This window comes from Meriones unguiculatus, chromosome 17 (assembly GCF_030254825.1).
Source record: "Meriones unguiculatus strain TT.TT164.6M chromosome 17, Bangor_MerUng_6.1, whole genome shotgun sequence".
Classification (NCBI taxonomy): domain Eukaryota; kingdom Metazoa; phylum Chordata; class Mammalia; order Rodentia; family Muridae; genus Meriones; species Meriones unguiculatus.
In genome coordinates this window covers 87,698,428-87,721,083 of record NC_083364.1, presented here as the reverse complement: position 1 = coordinate 87,721,083, position 22,656 = coordinate 87,698,428, and positions in this window count along the sequence as shown.

Below are 22,656 nucleotides of genomic sequence, written 5' to 3'. Positions count from 1 at the left end.
ATCTGACTTAGGGCTGTTGGGTTGGCCCAACCCCACCCAGGGCAGGGGCCTTGCTGCAGATCCAGCTGTAAACAAACCTAGCAGCACAGTGATCAGGGGAAAGGAATCAGTAAATTCAGATAAACATGGTGGTAGGGGCACCAACACTCTCACACACATAGTCACAGGAGCACACAGGCATACACACTCTCACATATACACACATATACGCACATACTATTACACACACTCTGCACACACACTACACACTTGCACACACTCACATACACTCATACTCTCTCACACTTTCACACACATGCATACACCCTCACGTACACACACACACATACACGCACACATGCTCGTATACTCACACACATCACACACAGACACAGAAAGAAAATATAATTAAAGAAGCCTGGCTAAATAAGCCTAACCAGTTCTATGACAGGCTTCATTTTCTTACTAGACAGAACAGGCCTAAGAGTTACAGGAAGAAACACAGAAAAAGGGCAACCAATCAGAAACAGCCAAGACATCTGGCCTGGGGAAGATAAGGTTGCTTAACTACCAGTTTGAAAAACACCTAAGTCCTGACCAGAGTCACATAGTCTCGACAGGCCCTGGTCAGTCCCAATTGAGGTCATGTAGTCACACTAGGAATTCCCCTTTCTGGCTTTAAAGGGGGCTTTCAAGCTTCCCTTAGGGTCACCATCATTTTGAAGGTGGTGACCACAGCATGCTGGAATTCTCGGCAGGATACACTCTCTTTGCTTTTACATACTACTTGAGTCTGGCTCTTTCCTTCAGCAAGTCCTGGACCCTAAAGAAAACAAGCTGAGCACTTTTGAGCATGAGGTTAGAAGTCATCTCAAACCTGTCTTCATTTCGAGGTTCTGATATTTGGCTGGGGTTGCCACCCAATGGTTGACGTCCTGCTTGATTTCCCAGAACTGAAAATTTATATTAAAAATTTCAGAAACTCTCAAGTAAAAAAAAACAAAAACAAAACCCATGAGCAACTAATACTTCTCAAAGCCAGTTTGCCTGCAGGGATATTTTGAGAGCAAAGGGAACATAAAGAAACCAAGGAAGAGTCTCAGTCATAATAAAAGAATACGTGAAACTATCAGAATTAACCAAATCCACTTACCTCCTCATTCAAAATAAGCTCCGAGTCTAGGAAAATGATAGGAGGACAAAGAGGAGGCAACCCATACACAGAGCTTCTGATTAGATGAAGGAACTGAGGGTAACACTAGAAGTCAAAAAAAGATACTATTAGGAATGGCGCACAAAGTTTGAAGAAACATGAGAACATGAAGTCTGGTGACAGAGAAGGGAAAAGAGCAAAATCTAAGCATAAGAAATAAAGAGAATTTTATTTAAAAGGGTTAAAAATGTCAGCACAAAACCAAGGTCCCCATCTCACCAAAGTCTTTTCTGAGGCTAAATACGAGTGACCATTGGCTGAGAACAAAGATTCAGGCTGTCCAACTTGTGAACCATTGTATGAACTTATTTTTAATTTTTTTTACTGGAGCACAGGAAGAGGGATGGTGAAGAAAAGAAAAGAACAAAAGTAAACAAACAAACAAAAATAATAATATAATTTCAACTGGGTGGAAATGTCGGAGCAGAGGTGGGTTACAGCCAAGCTGGAACATCACTGCTGTAAGCCTCAGATGCTATCGATGGTATCCTTGGCCTTTGGGCAAGTAGACTCTGGTGGCACACTGTGACATTTCAGTAGTATTTCACCTGATAGTGACAAGATACTAAATCATACACAGAGGATGGTAATGAATAGCTTTTAAGAAGATCAAGACAGGTAATAGAGAGATAACTCATCAGTTAAGAGCAGGCACTACTCTTGCAAAACACCTAAACTTGCTTCCCTGCACATAGATCAGGAAGCTCACAACAGGTGACATACAGGGTATGTGACCCCTGTCCCGTGGGCTTCCATGGGTATATACACTCATGTGCACATACAGACACACTCATACACATAATTAAAAGCAAAAGTAAAAGTAAAATATTAAAAGCATAACAGAGTCAAAGGTAATGACTAATTAAGCACTGGACCTGTAATATCCCCACTCTCCACAATCCCTAAGTTCAATCAGCCTTGTAGAATCTAACGCAGATGTGTTTCCTGTAAGCTTCAGTTCACAACAGAACGTGACCAATATTGAATATATGCAAAATATAGATACTCAATTCTGGAAAAGAAGCTGATAAAAATTAAAGCAAATCGTCACAGATCTGAGTCAGACACCCAGTGATGTAGGCAGATTTACAGACCCAGAAGTGAGGAGCACAGTGGCTTTTACACTGCTGTCTTTGCCACCCACATTTCACAGTTCTGATGTCATGCTGATCTCAGTCCTAGCAAGTTTGCTAAATTCTCTCTTTCATTTTTGCATTTTGTATCAAAAGTCATGAAAAATTCAGCCATGTGCTTCCCTCTCCAGTACCTCCTGGGTCTTAAATCCATGTCCACGTATGTATTTGCTGACTAAGTCTTTCCTTACAATGTTAAAAAGGTAAGGGTAATATGCCTTTCCTTGTTTGGCCCAAAGTTAAAGGAGATTCCTCTAAAATTTTATGATCCATATTTATAGCATCTTTTCAACACTCCTTAAAAGGCTCTAGATGTCAGGAGACGTGGTTTAATGACAAAGCACTTGGCCAGCGTGTGTGGTGGCAAAGCAGCCTGGCATTACTGGGTTATTATCCAGTCCTGGTAGAGAATTTGTGACAGGGTAACTGCTTTTCCCCAAATATGTGTTTGTAAAAAATAGTCTCAGCTAGGTGTTTTGATTTGTAAGAAACATTAAAAACACAAATATTTCAGTTGATCTTGGAAGCAGATCTCCTGTGTCTTCCGGCATTAGTTTTAAGATACAGATACACTATTATGGGTGTGTGTGTGTGTGTGTGTGTGTGTGTGTGTGTGTAGATATATATATATGTGTATGTGTGTGTGTACACATATACAATTATGGGTATATATGTGTGTGTGTCTATGTGTGATATATTCATATATGTCGTGTATCATATGTCATGGTCATATGTATGTTCATTTGTATGTAAACTCACACACTTATTTATTTATGTATTTATTTATTTATTTCCTGTATGTGTTGACATAGTCATTCCCAATATAATCATGATTTTACTTTCCACTGAGCCTATGTTTAGGTTCTCCTCTGTTTTTATTTTCTTTTCCTTCTTCCTTTCTTCATTATGATCACATTATGTGTCCCTGACTGGCTTGCAACTAACTTTGTAGACCAGACTGTTCCCAAAATCAGAGATCCCCCTACCTCTGCTTACTGAACACTGAGATTAAAGTTGTGGGCCACCACATAAAACTCTTATAGCTCTTTAATTTTCTCAATCAAACTTCCCACGCTAGTTTTATTAGTAGTAATAAAAAAAATCTTAAAATGTCTGTACTTGACCATTTTGTGCATTAATATTTACAGTTGTGAGGTTTTCTGCTGCCTCTGGGGTTTCTCTTTGGAGTTTCTCCTGCTCTTAGTCAGCTGACTCAATGGTCCTTTCAGTGTCTCCCTGCAGGAGGCATGTTCTGTTCACAGTGACCCTTGCTCTTGACACTGGAAGGCTAGGTTGTTATTTATCCTGTAGTGCCTGGAACACTCCAGGTTAATAGACAATTGTTCATCCTCAAAGGCAAATAACCACGTATCTTCTGAGAAACTCTGGTCCCTCCATTTCCTGAGTATTTAAGGCCACCCATACCCTATCTAATTAGTTTACTGTTTTCTATCTGGTTCACTACAGATCCTGTGAATAGTGTTCTTCATCTAGAGAATCATCTACTTATCTTTTTTTTTTTTATAATTCCTCCTTTGACACAAAGAGAAGTTATTTATATTTTTACTCATATAGACAAATTATTAATGCTTTATTAATAGTATCTAATTCAACAGCAAATACTAAATTTAAAAAATGAACTGTTAGAGGCCGTCATGCATTCATATACTGTGTTTTGATGAATCCACCTCACTTTTCTCTAACTCCTTTTGTAAGTCCCCATACCAGTGCTGCTTCCCAACTTCACATCTCTTCCAAACCCAGAGTCCACTCAATGCTACAAACATGTGCTTTGGTGCTTGGGACATGATAGAGATACCAAATGTATGAATTGTAGAAGAAATCCCAGTCAAAGCCACAGCAATATTTTCAATAAAATCAAGGAAATACTAAAATTTTCACTTTCACTTCAAGCCTCTTTTTGGCATTAGATTAAATTAAAACTTACATATTATTTAAAACTTGCATATTACTCAATTGTCAGGTATAACTGTAGATATAGTAATGATAAATGAAGATAGATAATAGACAAACGCATACAAAAATAGGCAGCTTAGATATATAGAATGATGATTTGAATAAGAATTTTCTTCATAAACCCATATAGTTGAATGCTTAATCATTATGGAGAGGCATAATTTGAAAGCCATGAATCATCTGAAGGAATGGGCGGGCATGGGAGCGTTAGCAGGCCTTCTGGTGTTGGTCTCCTTGGTTTGCCTGTGGTATATATGCAAGATTAGAGTCTCACAACAGTGTGATGCACCCATGATCATTCAGGCCTTTACAGCCATTGAAGCAGGACAGTCTCCCCAAGCATGGTTGGATACCATAAAAAGCTAAAATGATACGCTCAGGATGCGAGGCTAAGCACTGCACTCAGGGTCAGCTGCTTTGGACCCAGAGAAGAGCATGTCTGATTGCATGCGGGTTGATGCCCCAGGTCCCGCCTCTGAGAAAAAGGTATCGGACGGGTCTGATGCTCTTTGGGTAGATGACACCTAAATGAACATCTGTACAAAGTCCCAATTTATTTCTAATATCAGAGATCAGACCTCTACTCTTGCCTGATGCGTCTAAAACAAAAAGGGGGAACTATAGAGAGCTGCAGAATGCTATGCCTTAAAGATGGAGCTGGTTTCCGCCTTCCACCTTCCCGATGGTGAGTGCTCTCTGTCACGAACAACTCCACATTTGGCTAAGGCCGAGGATCTGGCTTGCTTCCATGTATGTGGACCTATCTGCATTGCCCCCGTGGCACGCCTGGGTTGGCTACCCAGAGGCTATTTAAGCTGTGGGCTGGCTTTCCCCGGGGTCCGAGGATTGTTCAATGTTCCTGAATAAACTGCATTGAAAAAAATAAAAAATAAAAAAATAAAAAAAAAATGAAAGGGTTAAGAGGTGTGACTTTTTGATGGTAGAATGTCACTCGGGTGAACTTTGAGATTTCAAAAGCCCAAGCCAAGTCCAAGGTCCCCCCCTCTGACTGAGGATCAGAGCATATCTCTAAACTACTTCTCCAACACCATGCCTGCCATGCTTGTTGCCATGCTTCCCACCGTGATGGTAATGGACTGAACCTCGCAGACTCTAAGCCCATCCCAATTGAATGTTTTCTTTTTTAAAGAGTTGCTTGGTCATGGTGTGTCTTTATGGTAAAAGAACAATGATTTAGACAGAGAGACAGAAGATAGATGATAGGTATGTGGGTAGGTAGGTAGATACAAACATACACACATACATACATACATACATGATAGGTGATAGATTTGCAGGAGCTTGTTACATTAGCTACTTTTCTGTTGCTGTGATATCATGACCAAGACAACTTATGAAAAAACATAGTTTATTTGGGCTATGGACTCATACAGATGAGTCCATCATGGAAGAGAAGCCTGATAGCTACTGGCAAAGATGTCAGCAGAAGAGGATGCTGAGGGATCCCGTCTCCAATTCTGAGAACAAAGCAGGGACAGCAAGCTAAAAGTAAACAAGGCCTTTAACTCTTAAAACCCACTCCCAGTGACATACTTCTCCTGTTAAGGCCATACTGCCTAAACTGCCCCCAGACAGTGCCAACCACACAGCCTGAGCTCTGGAGGACATTTCTCACCCAAACCACCACACTTGCTTTTCAAATTTCCCATTCATTTATGAATATTTTGCCAGAAAACATCTGGAATAATGGAATACAATGCTGCCTAAGTCTTCCCTTAGAAGCTGTCCTGCTACTTCTCTGATGTTTTAAAATCATTATACCTTCTGTGGTGGCTAGTTTGCCATGGCTTTTTTTTTTCTCTGCATTTCTTCTCTGCATTCATGTCTTAATTTATATCATGGTCATGTCTTTACCATGCCTTATGCTCTCTCTGATGCTTTCTAGATTCTCTTTTGCACATGGCCTTCCACATTCAGAGACATTGACACTTGTACGGTCTTCAAATATTCAAGTATCTTCCACAGTCAGTAGGCTTAAGGTTTCTGGTTATGGGGTCTGAAATAATATCAGTTAAGCAGAAATGCCTTCCATAACAAGTTTTCCAAATACTTTCCCTTTGTAATATGGTGACTTTAAGCCCCTCCACCTTTTATCATGCTAACACACACACACACACACACACACACACACACACATCTATATTTGCTAAAATACATGTTCTTGCACATTCCAAAGATTCAGAAGGGAGGACAGGACAAACCTTCTAGATTTTATGTTATTGCTGTTGGTTTATTTTTACTTATTACTCATCGTAAGTATTTTTTAATGACTTGCTCTATATGATCCATATATCTAAAAGAATGGTGATTATAGATTTTCTTTTCTGACACTTTCAAAGTTGAAGTCAAGCTATGTCATCTCTAGATTAGCCCAAATTTATGATTTGTTTGCCTAATAGCCTGGAAAAATTGTGCAAAGGGTAAGAGACCATTGAGAGCTTTTAATAGGTTGGTTTTTCAAGGTCTTAAAATGCATAGTATGTATGTGTGTGTGTGTGTGTGTGTGTGCATGTGTGTGTGTGTGTGTCACTCACTGTACTATCACTCATTATATTTTATGTTTCAAACCAATAAATATGATGAAAATAATTTTAGCAAGAAGTAGAGTTATAACATCACTAAGGAACATTAAGAACAGAGAAACAAGATCATAATGGGCATAAAATTTGATGTGTGAGACTAATAAATTTTTGAAAATGTTCTGTGTGACATGCATAAAAAGTTATTGGAGATGATGGAAACCCTTGTGTTGTGCAAAGAATCCACTGAAGACTCTTTTAAAATTAGTGGAGTATATGCCCCTTTGTGTTTGATTCATTATGGTAAAATAGACTTAAGGAAGTTTTCATCATTTTTGGATTTGCTACTGTAAGGTGGGTTTTTTTAAAAATGTCTGTTGAGTTTCTACAGAGTATCAATATAGACTATTTTCTAACAGGTCTGTTCCTTCTATTTAAATACTTTTTTTTTCTTTTCTTTAGGCTTTGTGTTCACATCAGTATTATCAGAGATGAGTATTTCATTGAACAATATATTTTTAAATTTTGGAAAGCTTTTCTTTTTTTCTTCTCAGAATGGTAGATACTGCTAAGAACAGACACACATACGACTATAGAGTATTTTAGATTGCAGAACACTTTCACAGAACCTAATCTCCTTTTTTATAACAATGAGCATAAACATTCTAGCTTGCACATATGAAATGTGAAATCCTAAATTTAAGTGACTCTTAGAAACTGCACACCAAACCCACTAGAGAAGCTGGACATAAAGGAGCACTGTTTCTTTCGCTCACTAAAGGTCAAGTGCCCGATGAGGTTTGACAGTGAATATATTTTCTGTACTAATTTATGGGACCCAAGATCTGACATGTGATTGATCTGTGTAGAATCAAGTCCGATAAATTAGAACTGACCTAGAAAAACATAAATGTTACACATAATATTTCATGTAGTTGTGAAGTACTCTCCTCCAGGAATGATGGGACCATTGCTGTGTTGAAAATGAGAATGGTTGTCTTTATTCACATGGGGACTTCAAAAAGTTCAACCCACTAATATTCTCTCAAGCAGGTCAGGGAAGATTCTTGTGTTATTATGAGGCATCCCACAAGGGGCTCCTAAGCTCTTCTAAAGAGGTGAAGGAGTCCCTACCCCTACCTGAGGATGTAACACAGAGGAGGACTTTGCAGCCAGTCTTGAAAATACCTGACAAAAGGGAGTCATATGAAAGGGGAGGAGGTCCTCCCCTATTAGTGGACTTGGAAAGGGGCAGGGAGGACATGAGGGAGGGAGGGTGGGATTGGGGAAGGAATGAGGGATACAGCTGGGATACAGAATTAACAAAATGTAACTAATGAGAAAAATAAAATTATGGAAAAAAATGTAAAAAAAAAAAAAAAACAAAAAGACAATTGCTTGGGATGGAAGAGACCCTTCTTTGTCAACGTAGCTGCTAGTTTTCCATGATCCTTTGATCAAACTAAACTTGCTGGCTCACCAAGCTAGATTGCAATAGAATCATATTTTATTTTGCACTTGGTTCTCCAGTCTGGAGTGAGTAGACATCTAGATATTCCTTTTTTTTCCTAGGAAAATGTAACAGAACACATATGTAAAGACAGGCAATATGGGCAATATGAGTTACATAAGCATGCGTGAGAAAAGTGAGTGTTATTTCTATAAGCTGCCATTATTAAAATGTAATCAATCAGATCTTCTGCTGAGTTAAATATTGATAAGGAGAAAGCTTCAAAATTAATATGGAATGTGACTAAAAGCTAAAAACATGGCTATATCAACTTTTCTGAGTGAGAAAGCATTTAAAATCCAGATATGAATAATCTAGAATATTTTAATATGCTAATAATTGCTAGGAAAGTTATACCAAAGAGGTATAAACAAAATGATATATTGTTCTTGGGTATATAACTGAGATCTTCAATATGGTCTGGTTCTAGAATTGGGAAAAAGGTTGTAGTTTACCAGAATGTCTCCAAAATTGTCTTAAATGATAGAATGAAACTTTTCCATCTCACTAATTAACTCCATGAATTTCGTGACTCTGGATAACATATTATTTCTCCAATAGATTCATATAATGTATTTGATCAATTTTCATCTAATCTCAGAGTTTAAGACCAAACTGGTTAGAGATAAGAGTGAATAACATAAAAGAACACATGAACACAGATAGAAAAGGAATCAAAATTCAGCTGGCCATACTGAGATGGCTTAAGATTCTTCATTAACTACAATCCCATAGCTTTGTGGAGAGATCTGAGCATCTTCTTGGAGTGAAAGAAGACATTGTTACCAGACACATTAGGGCAAGAAATGGATTAATAATATTAGCCAACTTTAGTTTGTGGGCTGTCTGTTACTTTGATGACTCAGAAGCACCTGCCTTGGGAAGGTTGCTTTCAACCTCCTTGGAGTCTACACAGAACTCTGTGGTCCCCCGAAGTGTGGGGGATCATGGAGATCATCCACATAAGGCAACTCCCTCTGTGTTTTTCTAGGTGAAACAGCCATTGTATGATTTGTAGTAGATCCGGTTGGGGCATGTTGCTTTTGTTTTGTGTTGGTGGCTGTGATAAGCTTTAAAAGAATCCGCATCTGAATGAATCCTATGTCTCTTTTCCCATAGATACTGTAATATGTGAAATATTTATTTGTTGATTTAAAAAATAATTAGATGAAGTAAGGAGCCTCATTAAGTTTATGCTTATCAAGGCCTGGAATCTGACCACATAGGTAATCCACCCTTGCACTATCACAGGAGGCCAATTCAGGTCACCTCACTGGGTGGGATGGCTAGAGGGAGAGAGTGCACAGTGACAATGCTTGTTCCTAGTGGCCTACCTCCGCCCTGTCTAGTGAGGCAAGAGCATCCCCTAGAGGATGTGATGTTCACAGCGCTGGCCAGAAGTCTGAACTTTCACAGCCCTTTCTACTTCTTGCCCCACAGGGAAGCAGAGGTGGCTCTTTACCAGTTTCTGCTGGCAAGCCAATGGTTCCCATGAGTTATCCACTATGGTCGCTGGTTGGCAAAGAGAACATGACAAGGAAAAGAAAGATGAATTGTTAGTGAGTGTGTGAGAAACTGACAATGGGAAAGGGCCAAGACTCTCCTCAAAACAACATTGCTAGAATTATTCACAATTTTTCAAAATAAATTGTGTATAGTCACTTTGCCATTTGGAATTATCTATGTAGTCAATCACTAAATTGCTAAGCCTGCTTGTTACACAATTTTTTTATCACAATGCCTAAATATTGTTTCCAATTGCCTTTGACAGGCAATGTCAAAGGCTCTGGAAAAGATATCTTACAATATATATGAAAAACAAGAAAAAACAAATATTAGATTTGGAACATATTAGGAAAATCTATGTAGAAGGAAGTGTGTTCTATGTTCACAAAGGCTTGGTTTTTGGTACCTCTGAAAAAAGCCCAAATTCAACTTTTAGTACCTTAACTTTTGGGGGAATGGAATGGGGGGAAGAAGGAGAGGAGAGGGAGGAGAAGGAAGGAGAGTTTGTATTTCAGTCTGATCTCCTTTAGAATGCCCACAGCTCTTAACCTTCATCAGCCTGGCAGTCTGAAACAAAGACAGATAAGCATAATTCACAAATTATTTCTGGGAAGTTGTAAAAGAGAGAATAACAACAATTTTTAAGTAATAATTATCTTCATTCTTGAATATCTAAACATATAGAAAATGAAACATGACCATACCTACCCTTCAGTTGTCGTTTTCTTTTCTTTTACTCCTCAGTATTCAACTTCTCCTTTCCCCCAAATCATCTGCAACAAGGACCCTCAAAAACAGAACTATCCAATTTATCAGCAGCATAAAAAAAAAAATCAAACAGTACAAATTTTTGTCTGCAGTGTTTCCTGTTGGTGAGTTACACCTCTTGAATGAGCAGCAGTTCACTAGGGATAATTGTCTCTTTTGCCTGCTCCACCTACTCACATGGCCTTGCTTTCCCCTAGGTCATGCTGTTAAGAGATGTCTGGTCATCCACCGCTATCAATTACTTGGGCTCTAGAAGTAGGATTGTTTGAAACTTTCAGGACCCTCTTCACAGCAAAAATGAGGAGAGAGTCAACTATTATCACAATTATAATTATTTTGAGCAAGACAGATGCATCTGAAGATTATGCCCACCACAAGGTCTTTATTTGTATAGAAAACACACATGAAATCAGCTCAGGCTGGGTGGAGTTAGTATTTTTTTTCACTGAGTTTTGTGTGCTCTCTAACTCCTGATTTTTTTCTTGGTTGGCCATTGGATAAATCCCATAATTATCAGAAGTCCTTGAATACATCCATGCCAAATCTCTTAATAAGATTTAGTTAACCCATCAGAATGGCTAAGATGAAAAACTCAAGTGACAACACATGCTGGAGAGGTTGTGGAGAAAGGGGAACCCTCCTCCACTGCTGGTACAACCTCTTTGGAAGTCTGTCTGGCGTTTTCTCAGACAATTAGGAATAGTGCTTCCTCAAGACCCTGCTATACCACTGTTAGGTATATACCCAAAATTTGCTCAAGTACACAACAAGGACATTTGCTCAACCATGTTTATAGCAGCTTTATTTGTAATAGCCAGAACCTAGAAACAACCCAGATGTCCATCAACGGAGGAGTAGATACAGAAATTGTGATATTTTTACACAATGGAATACTACTCAGCAATCAAAAAGGAGGAAATCATGAAATTTGCAGGCAAATGGTGGGATCTAGAAAAGATCATCCTGAGTGAAGTATCCCAGAAGGAGAAAGACAAACAAGGTATATACTCACTTATATAGACCTATAAGATATGATAAACGTAATAAAATCTATACATCTAAAAAAGATAATCAAGAAAGCGGACACGGGGTAAGATGATCAATCTTCATTTAGAAAGACAAATGGGATGTGCATTGAATATATGACAGAAGTCTACCGCAGAAGGCATCTGAAAGACTCTACCTAGCAGTGTTTCAAAGCAGATACTAAGACTCATAACCAAACCTTCGGTAGAATACAGAGAATCATATGAAAGAAGGGGAGTTAGTATGATGTGGAAAGGATAAGAGCTCCACAAGGACCAAATATATCTGGGCACAGGGTCTTTTATGAGATTGACCCTCAACCAAGGACCATGTATGGATATAACCTAGAACCTCTGCTCGGATGTAGCCCGTGGTAGCTCAGTAAACAATTGGTTTCCCATAGTTAGGGGAACAAGGACTATTTCTAACAGGAACTCAATGGCTGGCTCTTTGACCTCCCCACCCACCAAGGGAGGAGCAGTCCTGTTAGGCCACAGAGGAGGACTTTGCAGCCAGTCCTGAAGATACCTGATAAAACAGGATCAGATGAATGGGGAGGAGGTCCCCCCCATCAGTGAACTTGGAAAGGGGCACGGAGGAGATGAGGGAGGGAGGATGGGATTGGGAGGGAATAAGGGAGTGGGATACAGCTGGGATACAGAGTTAACAAAATGTAACTAGTAAGAAAAATAAAAAAAATAAAAAAAGGATTTAGTTAAGTCTTTGAATCATTCTTGTTTCTAGGTAACTTGAAATCAGTATTCAAAGCAAATCTGTTTTACCTTTCAAGATTGTAATTTGAGCCAAGTCACCACCATTTTTTCTCTGCTCTCCCTTCCAGTGGGTACAAAACAAATAGATAGATAGATAGATAGATAGATAGATAGATAGATAGATAGATGATAGATGATAGATAGATAGATAAGGTAGAGAGATATATAGATACATAGATGATAGATATAGATGATGTATTTTGTCTACATGTGTTTTATAATATCTTTTGAATAATTTTCAGTTACATACAAATCACAAACTAAGCAAGGGGCTCAGATTGACATTTAAAATCTCTGTAGATTACTTTGGTTATCTATATTTTTACTTAATCCTATTATAAGAGAAAATATTTTAGACAACTAAAAATATCTCAGCTTAATTTTCTTAAATGTCATCTTCTGAGTATCTATATTCTGAGGCATGATGGAAGTGGCATCCCCCATCCCTTTTTTTGTTGGTAAGAAAGGATTGGACCTCTCCTCTTTTCACTATCCCTACACATTTCTAGCAAGGAGTCACAGTCCAAATCAGTTCTTCAACTCATATCTTCCACTCCACTATAAATTGTTACATTAACAGGTAACCACTAATTTCCCTCTAGCTGTGCTTTACCTCCTCTCACTTGAGCTCTCTGCCATAAGTTCTAGTTTGCTTTCAGTGGCTGTGATAAAAACTCTTTGAATAAATTATAATAAATAAATAGATAGGCAGATAGTCTTTGACCAAAGCAGTGTAGGGAATGAAAGGATTCATTTGGCTTACACTTTCCATCAGGGAAGGAAGAAGCCAAGGCAGACACAGAAGATAGGAGCTTGAAGTGAAAACAGTAGAGAAACATTGCTTGCTGGCTTGACCACTCTGGCTTTCTCCTTTGTCCATGCTTAGCTAGTGTTTATATTGCCTGTCTTAATATTTCTATTGCTGTAATGAAGCATCATGAACTAAAATCAAGTTGTGAAAAAAGTGGTTTATTTGAATTACACTTCTACACCACAGTCCATCACTGAAGGAACTCAAACAGGGCAGGAACCTGGAGGCAGGAACTAATGCAGAGACCATAGAGGGTGATGTTTACTGTCCTGCTCATCATGGATTTCTCAGCCTGATGTCTTAGAGAACCCAGGACCAACAGACCAAGGATGGTACCATGCACAATGTGTTGGGCCCTGCCAGATCAATCATTAATTTTTTTTTCATCAATTACACTTTATTCATTCTGCATCCCCCCATAAGCCCCTCCCTCCTCCCCTCCCAATCCCACCCTCCCTCCTCCCTCTGCTTGCATGCCACTCCCCAAGTCCACTAAGAGGGGAGGTTCTCCTCTCCTTTCTGATCTTAGTCTGTCAGTTCACATCAAAAGTGGCTGCATTGTCCTCTACTATGGCCTGGTAAGGCTGCTCCCCCCCAGAGGGAGGTGATCAAAGAGCAGGCCAATCAGATTATGTCAGAGGCAGTCCCTCTTCACATTACTATGTAACCCAATTGGACTCTGAACTGCCCTGGGCTACATCTGTGCAGGGGTTCTGGGTTATCTCCATGAATAGTCCTTGGTTGGAGTATGAGTCTCTGGGAAGTTCCCTGTATTCAAATTTTCATGTTCTGTTGCTCTCCTTGTGGAGACCCTGTCCTCTCCAGCTCTTACTATTTCCCAGTTCTTACATAAAATTCCATTCACTCTGCGCAACAGTTGCCCATCAGGCTCAGCATCTGCTTTGATAGTCTGAAGGGCAGAGGCTTTCAGAGGCCCTCTGTGGTAGGTTCCTAGGTTGATTCCTATTTTCTTCTTCTTCTGATGTCCATTCTCTTTGCCTTTCCGGATGGGGATTGGACATTTTAGTTAGGGTCCTCTCTCTTCCTTAGTTTCTTTAGATGCACAGGTTTTAGTGGGTTTGTCCTATGTTGTATGTCTATATGAGTGAGTATATACTATGTGTGTCTTTTTGCTTCTGGGACAACTCACTCAGGATGATCCTTTCCAGATCCCACCATTTACCTGCAAATTTCATGATTTCCTTATTTTTCATTGCTGAGTAATATTCCATTGTGTAGATGTACCACAATTTCTGCATCTATTCTTCAGTTGAGGGGCATCTGGGTTGTTTCCAGCTTCTGGCTATTACAAATAAAGCTGCTACAAACATGGTTGAGCAAATGTCCTTTTTGTGTAATTGAGCCTCTTTGGGTATATGCCTAGGAGTGCTATAGCTGGATCTTGAGGAAGTGCTATTCCTAGTTGTCTGAGAGAGCGCCAGATTGATTTCCAGAGTGGTTGTACAAGTTTACATTCCCACCAGCAGTGGAGAAGGGTTCCCCTTTCTCCACAACCTCTCCAGCATGTGTTGTCACTTGAGTTTCTGATCTTGGCCATTCTCATGGGTGTAAGGTGAAATCTCAGGGTTGTTTTGATTTGCATTTCCCTAATGGCTAGTGAGGTTGAGCATTTCTTTAAGTGCTTCTCTGCCATTCGGTATTCCTCTACAGAGAATTCTCTGTTTAGCTCTGTTCCCCATTTTTTAAGTGGATTACTTGGTTTGCTGCTTTTCAGCTTCTTTAGTTCTTTATATATACTGGATATGAGTCCTCTGTCAGATAAAGGGTTGGTGAAGATTCTTTCCCAATCTGTAGGTGGTCGCTTTGTTTTGATGACAGTGTCCTTTGCTTTACAGAAGCTTTTCAGTTACATGAGGTCCCATTTATTGGTTGTTGCTCTTAGAGCCTGTGCTGTTGGTGTTCTGTTCAGGAAGTTTTCCCCTGTACCAATGAGTTCTAGGGTATTTCCCACTTTTTTTTCAAGCCGATTTAATGTGTCTGGTTTTATGTTGAGGTCTTTGATCCACTTGGACTTCAGTTTTGTGCAGGGTGACAAGTATGGATCTATTTTCATTTTTCTACATGTAGACATCCAGTTAGACCAGCACCATTTGTTGAAGATGCTATCTTTTTTCCATTGTATGGTTTTGGCGTCTTTGTCAAAGATCAGGTGTCCATAAGTGTGTGGGTTTATTTCTGGGTCCTCTGTTCGGTTCCATTGATCCACCATTCTGTTTCTATGCCAGTACCATGCAGTTTTTAAAACTGTTGCTCTATAGTACAACTTAAGATCAGGGATGGAGATACCTCCAGAAGATCTTTTATTGTAGAGGATTTTTTTTAGCAATTCTGGGTTTCTTCTTATTCCAGATGAAGTTGAGAATTTTTCTTTCCAGGTCTGTAAAGAATTGTGTTGGTAATTTGATGGGCATTGCATTGAATCTGTAGATTGCTTTTGGTAAGATGGCCATTTTTACTATGTTAATCTTGCCAAGCCATGAGCATGGGAGATCTTTCCATCTTCTCATATCTCTTCTAATTCTTTCTTCAGAGATTTGAAATTTTTTTCATACAAGTGTTTGACTTGCTTGGTTAGGGTTACTCCGAGGTACCTTATGTCATTTGTGGCTATTGTGAAGGGTGTTGTTTCCCTAATTTCTTTCTCAGCCTTTTTGTCTTTTGTATACAGGAGGGCTACTGATTTTTTTGAGTTAATTTTGTATCCGGCCACTTTGCTGAAGGTGTTTATCAGCTGTAGGAGTTCCCTGGTAGAGTTTTGGGGGTCACTCACGTATACTATCATATCTTCTGCAAATAGTGATAATTTGACTTCTTCCTTTCCAATTTGTATCCCCTTGATCTCCTTCAACTGTCTTATTGCTCTAGCAAGGACTTCCAGCACTATGTTGAAGAGATATGGAGAGAGTGGGCAGCCTTGTCTTGTCCCTGATTTCAGTGGGATTGCTTTAAGTTTCTCTCTGTTCAGTTTGATGTTGGCTATAGGCTTGCTGTATATCACCTTTACTATGTTTAGATATGTGCCTTGTATCCCTGATCTCTCCAATACTTTGAACATGAATGGATGTTGGATTTTTTCAAAGGCTTTTTCAGCATCTAGGGAGATTATCATGTGGTTTTTTTCTTTCAGTTTGTTAATATGGTGGATCACATTGATGGATTTCCGTATATTGAACCACCCCTGCATACCTGGGATGAAGCCTACTTGGTCATAGTGGATAATATCTTTGATGTGTTCTTGGATTCGGTTTGCAAGTATTTTATTAAGTATTTTTGCATCAATGTTCATAAGGGAGATTGGCCGGAAATTCTCTTTCTTTGTTGAGTCTTTGTGAGGTTTAGGTACCAAGGTGACTGTGGCTTCATAGAAGGAGTTTGGTAATGTTCCTTCTGTTTCTATTTTGTGGAATAGTTTGAAGAGAATTGGTGTTAGCTCTTCTTTGAAGGTCTGGTAGAATTCTGCGCTGAAGCCATCTGGTCCTGGGCTTTTTTTGGTTGGGAGACTTTTGATGACCGCTTCTATTTCTTTGGGGGATATAGGACTATTTAGTTGATTTACCTGGTCCTGATTCAGCTTCGGCAAGTCAAATCGATCAAGAATATTGTCCATTTCATTTAGATTTTCAAATTTTGTGGCATATAGACTTTTGAAGTAAGTCCTAATGATTGTTTGGATTTCCTCAGTGTCTGTAGTTATATCCCCCTTTTCATTTCTGATTTTGTTGATTTGGGTGGTGTCTCTCTGCCTTTTAGTTAGCCTGGCTAAGGGTTTGTCGATCTTGTTGATTTTCTCAAAGAACCAGCTCTTGGTTTCATTGATTCTTTGAATTGTTTTATTTGTTTCCAATTGATTGATTTCAGCCCTGAGTTTGATTATTTCCAGCCGTCTACTCCTTCTTGGTGTGTCTGCTTCTTCTTTTTCTAGGGTTTTTAAGTGAGCCATTAGGGTGCTTGAATGAGCTGTCTTGAATTTCTTCTTGAAGGCACTTAGTGCTATGAACTTTCCTCTTAGCACTGCTTTCATTGTGTCCCACAAGTTCGGGTATGTTGTGTCTTCATTTTCATTGATTTCTAGAAAGACTTTAATTTCTTTCTTTATTTCTTCCCTGACCCAGCTGTCATTTAGTATCAAGTTGTTCAGTTTCCATGTGTGTGTAGGCTTTTTGTTGTTTCTGTTATTGTTGAGGTTCAGCTTTATTCCATGGTGATCAGACAAGATACATGGGATTATTTCAATCTTCTTGTATCTGTTGAGGCTTGCTTTGTGACCCACTATTTGGTCTATTTTGGAGAAGGTTCCATGAGGTGCTGAGAAGAAGGTAAATTCTTTTGTGTTTGGGTGTAAAGTTCTGTAAATGTCTGTTAGGTCCATTTGATTCATGACCTCTGTCAGAGACATTGTTTCTTTGTTTAATTTCTGTTTTGTTGACCTGTCCTTTGTTGAGAGTGGGGTGTTGAAGTCTCCCACTATTAATGTGTGGGGATCTATATGTGCTTTAAATTTTATCAATGTTTCTTTCACAAATGTGGGTGCCCTTGTATTTGGGGCATAGATGTTCAGGATTGTGATGTCTTCCTGGTGGAATTTTCCCTTGATGAGTGTGAAGTTTCCTTCCCCATCTCTTTTGATTAATTTTGGTTGAAAGTCTATTTTATCAGATATTAGAATGGCTACTCCTGCTTGCTTCTTGGGTCCGTTTGCTTGGAAAGTCGTCTTCCAACCCTTTACCCTCAGGTAATATCTATCTTTGTGTCTTAGGTGTGTTTCTTGTATGCAACAGATTGCTGGGTTTTGTTTACGTATCCATTCTGTTAATCTGTGTCTTTTTATTGGAGAGTTGAGTCCATTGATGTTGAGAGAGATTAATGACCAGTGGCTGTTAGGTCTAGATCTCTTGATTTTGATGTTGGCTGTGGTCATCAGGTTGTGTGCTTGGTTGCTTTTTGTTTTACTGAAGTGAGGTTATTTATTTCCTGTGTTTTCTTGAATGTAGCTAGCTTTCTTGGGTTGTATTTTCCCTTCCAGTGTCTTCCGTAATGCTGGATTTGTTTGTAGGTATTGTTGAAATTTGTTTTTGTCATTGAATATCTTGTTTTCTCCATCTATGAGGACTGAGAGTTTTGCGGGGTATAGTAGCCTGGGCTGACATCTGTGTTCTCTTAGGGTCTGCATGATATCTGTCCAGGCCCTTCTGGCTTTCATAGTCTCTGTTGAAAAGTCAGGTGTGATTCCAATGGGTTTGCCATTATATGTTACTTGGCCTTTTTCCCTTGCAGCTTTTAGTATTTTTTCTTTGTTCTGTATACTTACCGTTTTGATTATTATGTGGCGGGAGGATTTTCTTTTCTGGTCAAATTTGTTGGGTGTTCTGTAGGCCTCATGTATTCTAATTGGCCTCTCCTTTAGCTTGGGGAAATTTTCTTCAATGATTTTGTTGAAAATATTTTCTGGGCCTTGGAGAAGGGAGTCTTTTTTTTCCTCTATACCTATTATTCTTAGGTTTTGTCTTTTCATATTGTCTTGCATTTCTTGGACGGTCTGTGTCAGGAATTTTTCGGATTTAACATTTTCTTTGACAGATACATCGATTTCTTCCATTGTATCTTCTATACCTGAGATTCTTTCTTCCATCTCTTGTAGTCTGTTGGTTATGCTTACCTCTGTAGTTCCTGTTTTCTTCCCTAGATTCTTCCTTTCCATTATTTCTTCCATTTGTGTTTTCTTTAATTTTTCCAATTCTATCTTCAGGTCTTGAGTTGTTTTGTTTACTTCCTTCACCTGTCTGATTGTACTTTCCTGTTTTTCTTTTAGTTCCTTCAACTCTGTTTCTATCATTTCATTCAGTGTTTTAAGCATTTCCTTTCTAAAGGCCATAAACTGTTTGGCTGCAGCTTCCTCTATTTCTTTACGGATGGCAATATTCTGTTTGAGTTTATCTTCCTCTATGTCTTTACGAATCTTATTTGTTTCCTCTGTTATCATCTTCATGAGCATACTTGTTAGGTCATCTTCTTGGATTTCATTTATGGTGGGGTGTCCAGGGCTACTTGCCCCTGGGTAACTGGGTTCTGGAGATGCCATATTGCTCTGTCTTTTGTTGCTTGAGCTTTTACGCTGGCCTCTACCCATTGTGTTATCTTAGGTGTTTGGGGTTATTTTCTGGTGGTTCCTGGGGATCCTGTGGTGGAGAGAATCCCCTTTGCAGAAAGCTGGTTTTTCCTGAAGGATGTCTTCTCAGCTTTTTGGGTATAGTCCCTGGATGGCTGGTGTTTTTTCAGGAGTTGCTCACCTCAGGGATATAGACCTGAGTGGTAACTGTGGTCCTTGTTAGTCGAGAGGGTTCTCCTCTCACCCAGGGAAGTCCTGAGGGCAGCTGCCCTGTTTCTGGGTTTCTTGTTGTAAATTTAATGATCAGCTGCTGTGACCCATTTGGACATCAGACGCGCCTCAACTGTTTGTGCCTGTGTCTGGAGCACAGCTGAGTGCTGGCGCCTCGGCCCCACTAGACTGCTAGACTTTTTCTAGGGAAGGATTGGGTGATTTAGGTCAGTACAGTTTCCTTCCTTCCCCGTGGATTCTCTGGAGACACGGACTCCTAGTGTCTTTTTTTGCCCTGGTGCACACTGCTCAGTGTCCGCCAGCTGGCTGGCCGCAGAAACTGCCTGTGCCTGGAGCACAGCTGTGTGATGGCGGCTCAGTTTCTGCCAGCTGTCTGGTGCGCAGAAACTGCCTGTGTCTGCCTTTGCAGCTTTTGGGAGCCTGAGTGCCTCCCTAAGCTGGGTAATTTTCCGGGGACCTTTTCAGGTTGGGGGTGAGCTGAGTGCTCTGAGATCAGACCCGCCGTTTCTATGTCCGGCGGTGAATCAGGCGCGCAGGCAGGCAGGGCTCTGTGCTGGAACCTGGGTCCCCGACTCTGGTTCCGGGCTGGCTCCTGGGGTGCCCGTGGAACCCGCCCGAGTCTTTTCCAGGGGATGTCTGGGTGACCTAAGGCCGGTCCCAATCGTTTCCTGTACCCTGGGGTTATCTCTCGACTGAAAATTCCAGTCTCTGATAGTATGGTGCACACGGTTCAGTCTGGGACCGTGACCAGAGACACTCACTGGCTTGTGGCTCTGGGCTGGGGCTGGGGCTGGTGGCCGGCAGCCAAGCGTCTGGCGGAACCGGGATCTCTTCCGTGGTTTAGCCGGGTGAGTTAAAAGCTGATTGAATCCCCCACCGTGGGGTATCCTCTCACCTGGGAAACACAATGACTGTGTTTTATGGCCGAGAGTTCTGATTGCTGGTCACTGTGCTGATCCTGCTGTGCTGCTGCTCAGAATGAGAGTCCTCCCGGCCATCAATCATTAATTTTAAAATGCTATACAATTGGACCTTGTGGAGGCATTGTTCCATTTGAGATTTCCTCCTTTCAGATAACTCCATCTTGTGTTGAGTTGACATAGAACTACCTACTACATAGCCCAACACCATCTGTCTGAGAAATGGTATCACTAACAGTAGGTTAGGCCTTCCTACATCAGCTAATAATTAAGACAATCTCATTCAAACTTACATGATTTCAGAAATTTCATAACTGTGGCTTCTTTTCTCAGGTGACTCTCTGCTGTTATCAAGTTGACCATTAAGGCTAACTAAGATGCCATACTGAAAAAAGCCTAAAATTATATAAATAGCTATTTGTGGGCCCAGTGTATCAGATCATGACTGTGGCAAATTGCCATGCTTTATATATTATTTTTCATGATTTCTCACTTAAGGGTTTAGAAGATGTGGCAGACAGTCTTTCAGGATACCCCCAAACTCTTGAATGCCTGCCTTGTAATTACATAGTTGTAATCTCCTTTCTTCACAATGCTTATCAAGCCAGGATCCTATTTCTTTATAGAATATGGTCAGAATGATAGGATTTCATCCTCTTCGGTACTCCATAAATCATTCCATCTGAATAGCTCCTTGGCCTACAGACTCTGTAAGAATCAAGGTTCTCCAGAGACACAGAGCTAATAGCTACTATGTGTACATCACTGAGAGAGGAAGAGGTAAGAACATGGAAAAAGGGGGAGGCAGAGTGAGGGACAAAGAAAAAAAGGCTTAACATAAAGCTTGTGACAGTCAAATCATTTATGGGAGAATTCCCTCTTAGGTTGAGACTTTTGGTCCCATTGGGTTGAGACACCTACATTAAAGAAGGCATTTGGTTTTGGCAAACTTCAATTTAATTTTTAATCTCATTCTAGAATACCTTCTTAGTTGACACATGAAATTAGCCATTAAAGTCTCTTCTGTTTCTTGTGAAAAAGCAAGCTGCTGAATTCTTTAGACATAGAAATTAAGCCTGACAACCTTGTGAGTTCCAATTTCACCCATCCCTAGCTGAGCCTCTATGTGGGACCCTATCTCTGTCCAGCATCTTGATTGCAGCTTTGCAGTGCACCTGTTTAAGCTATATAAACTCCTGGCCAACAGAGACTGAGATGATAATTGTGTGTTTCAAAACAACTAAATTTGCACAATCATACAAAGTATAACATATTAGAAACAGTTATCTGAAAAACAAAACTTCCATAAAGAAGGAAACTTAAATTTTTATCCTGAATGTGATCTAACATTTTACTCATCAAAACTGAATATTTATTAGTTTCATACAACCTATGGTAGGTGCTTCATCATCACCCAATCCATTTCTTTTGTTGATGTTTCTGATCCTAAAATGTACTTATACTGTCATGATTTTCAATGTAACATTAACAAAATAAACATACTCAGGCTTGATTGTGTATTGTCTCATGTTTATGAACTATATAATGGAAAAAAGAAGAGGAAAATACACACAAGGTGGTCCAGAATTCAACCTGGTGATAGGAAAATGTTTTCTCAAACTTGTGACTGATTTCACAGGTAGGGCCATATGGGCCTTGCTTATTGGTTCTCAAAAGTTCAATGACTCCACAAACAACTCACTTTCCTGCTGTTCTGAAGCCAAGAAATTAATTCTGAAAATCTTTCCCAGACAAGTGCTACAATACAATACTTTATATTGTGTCTGTGTCAAAACAGTATGCTTAAACCAAGAGATATCGTAGAGTCACATGGCACTGTTTTACAAAGGCATACCAGCACCTCTGGGAGAGCCTTCTGTGAGGGCTGTGGCTCATTGCAGTTCCTGGAGATGTTTTGAAGCTCACTGCAGTCTGTGCCAAGTCTGGAAACTGATAACATCATCTCTCTCTGCTGATAAGAGATATAGATCTTCTTTTGTTGCTAGGATTCTAAGGCTCCAGGGGCACAGAGTTGCTCATTAATTTGCTGACTTTCATAATCGTTTGTAAGTCTGATCTAGGAATCTGCTTATCAATTCAACCCACACTTTGCCCTGTTGCTTGTGAAATATGTGCTGTGTA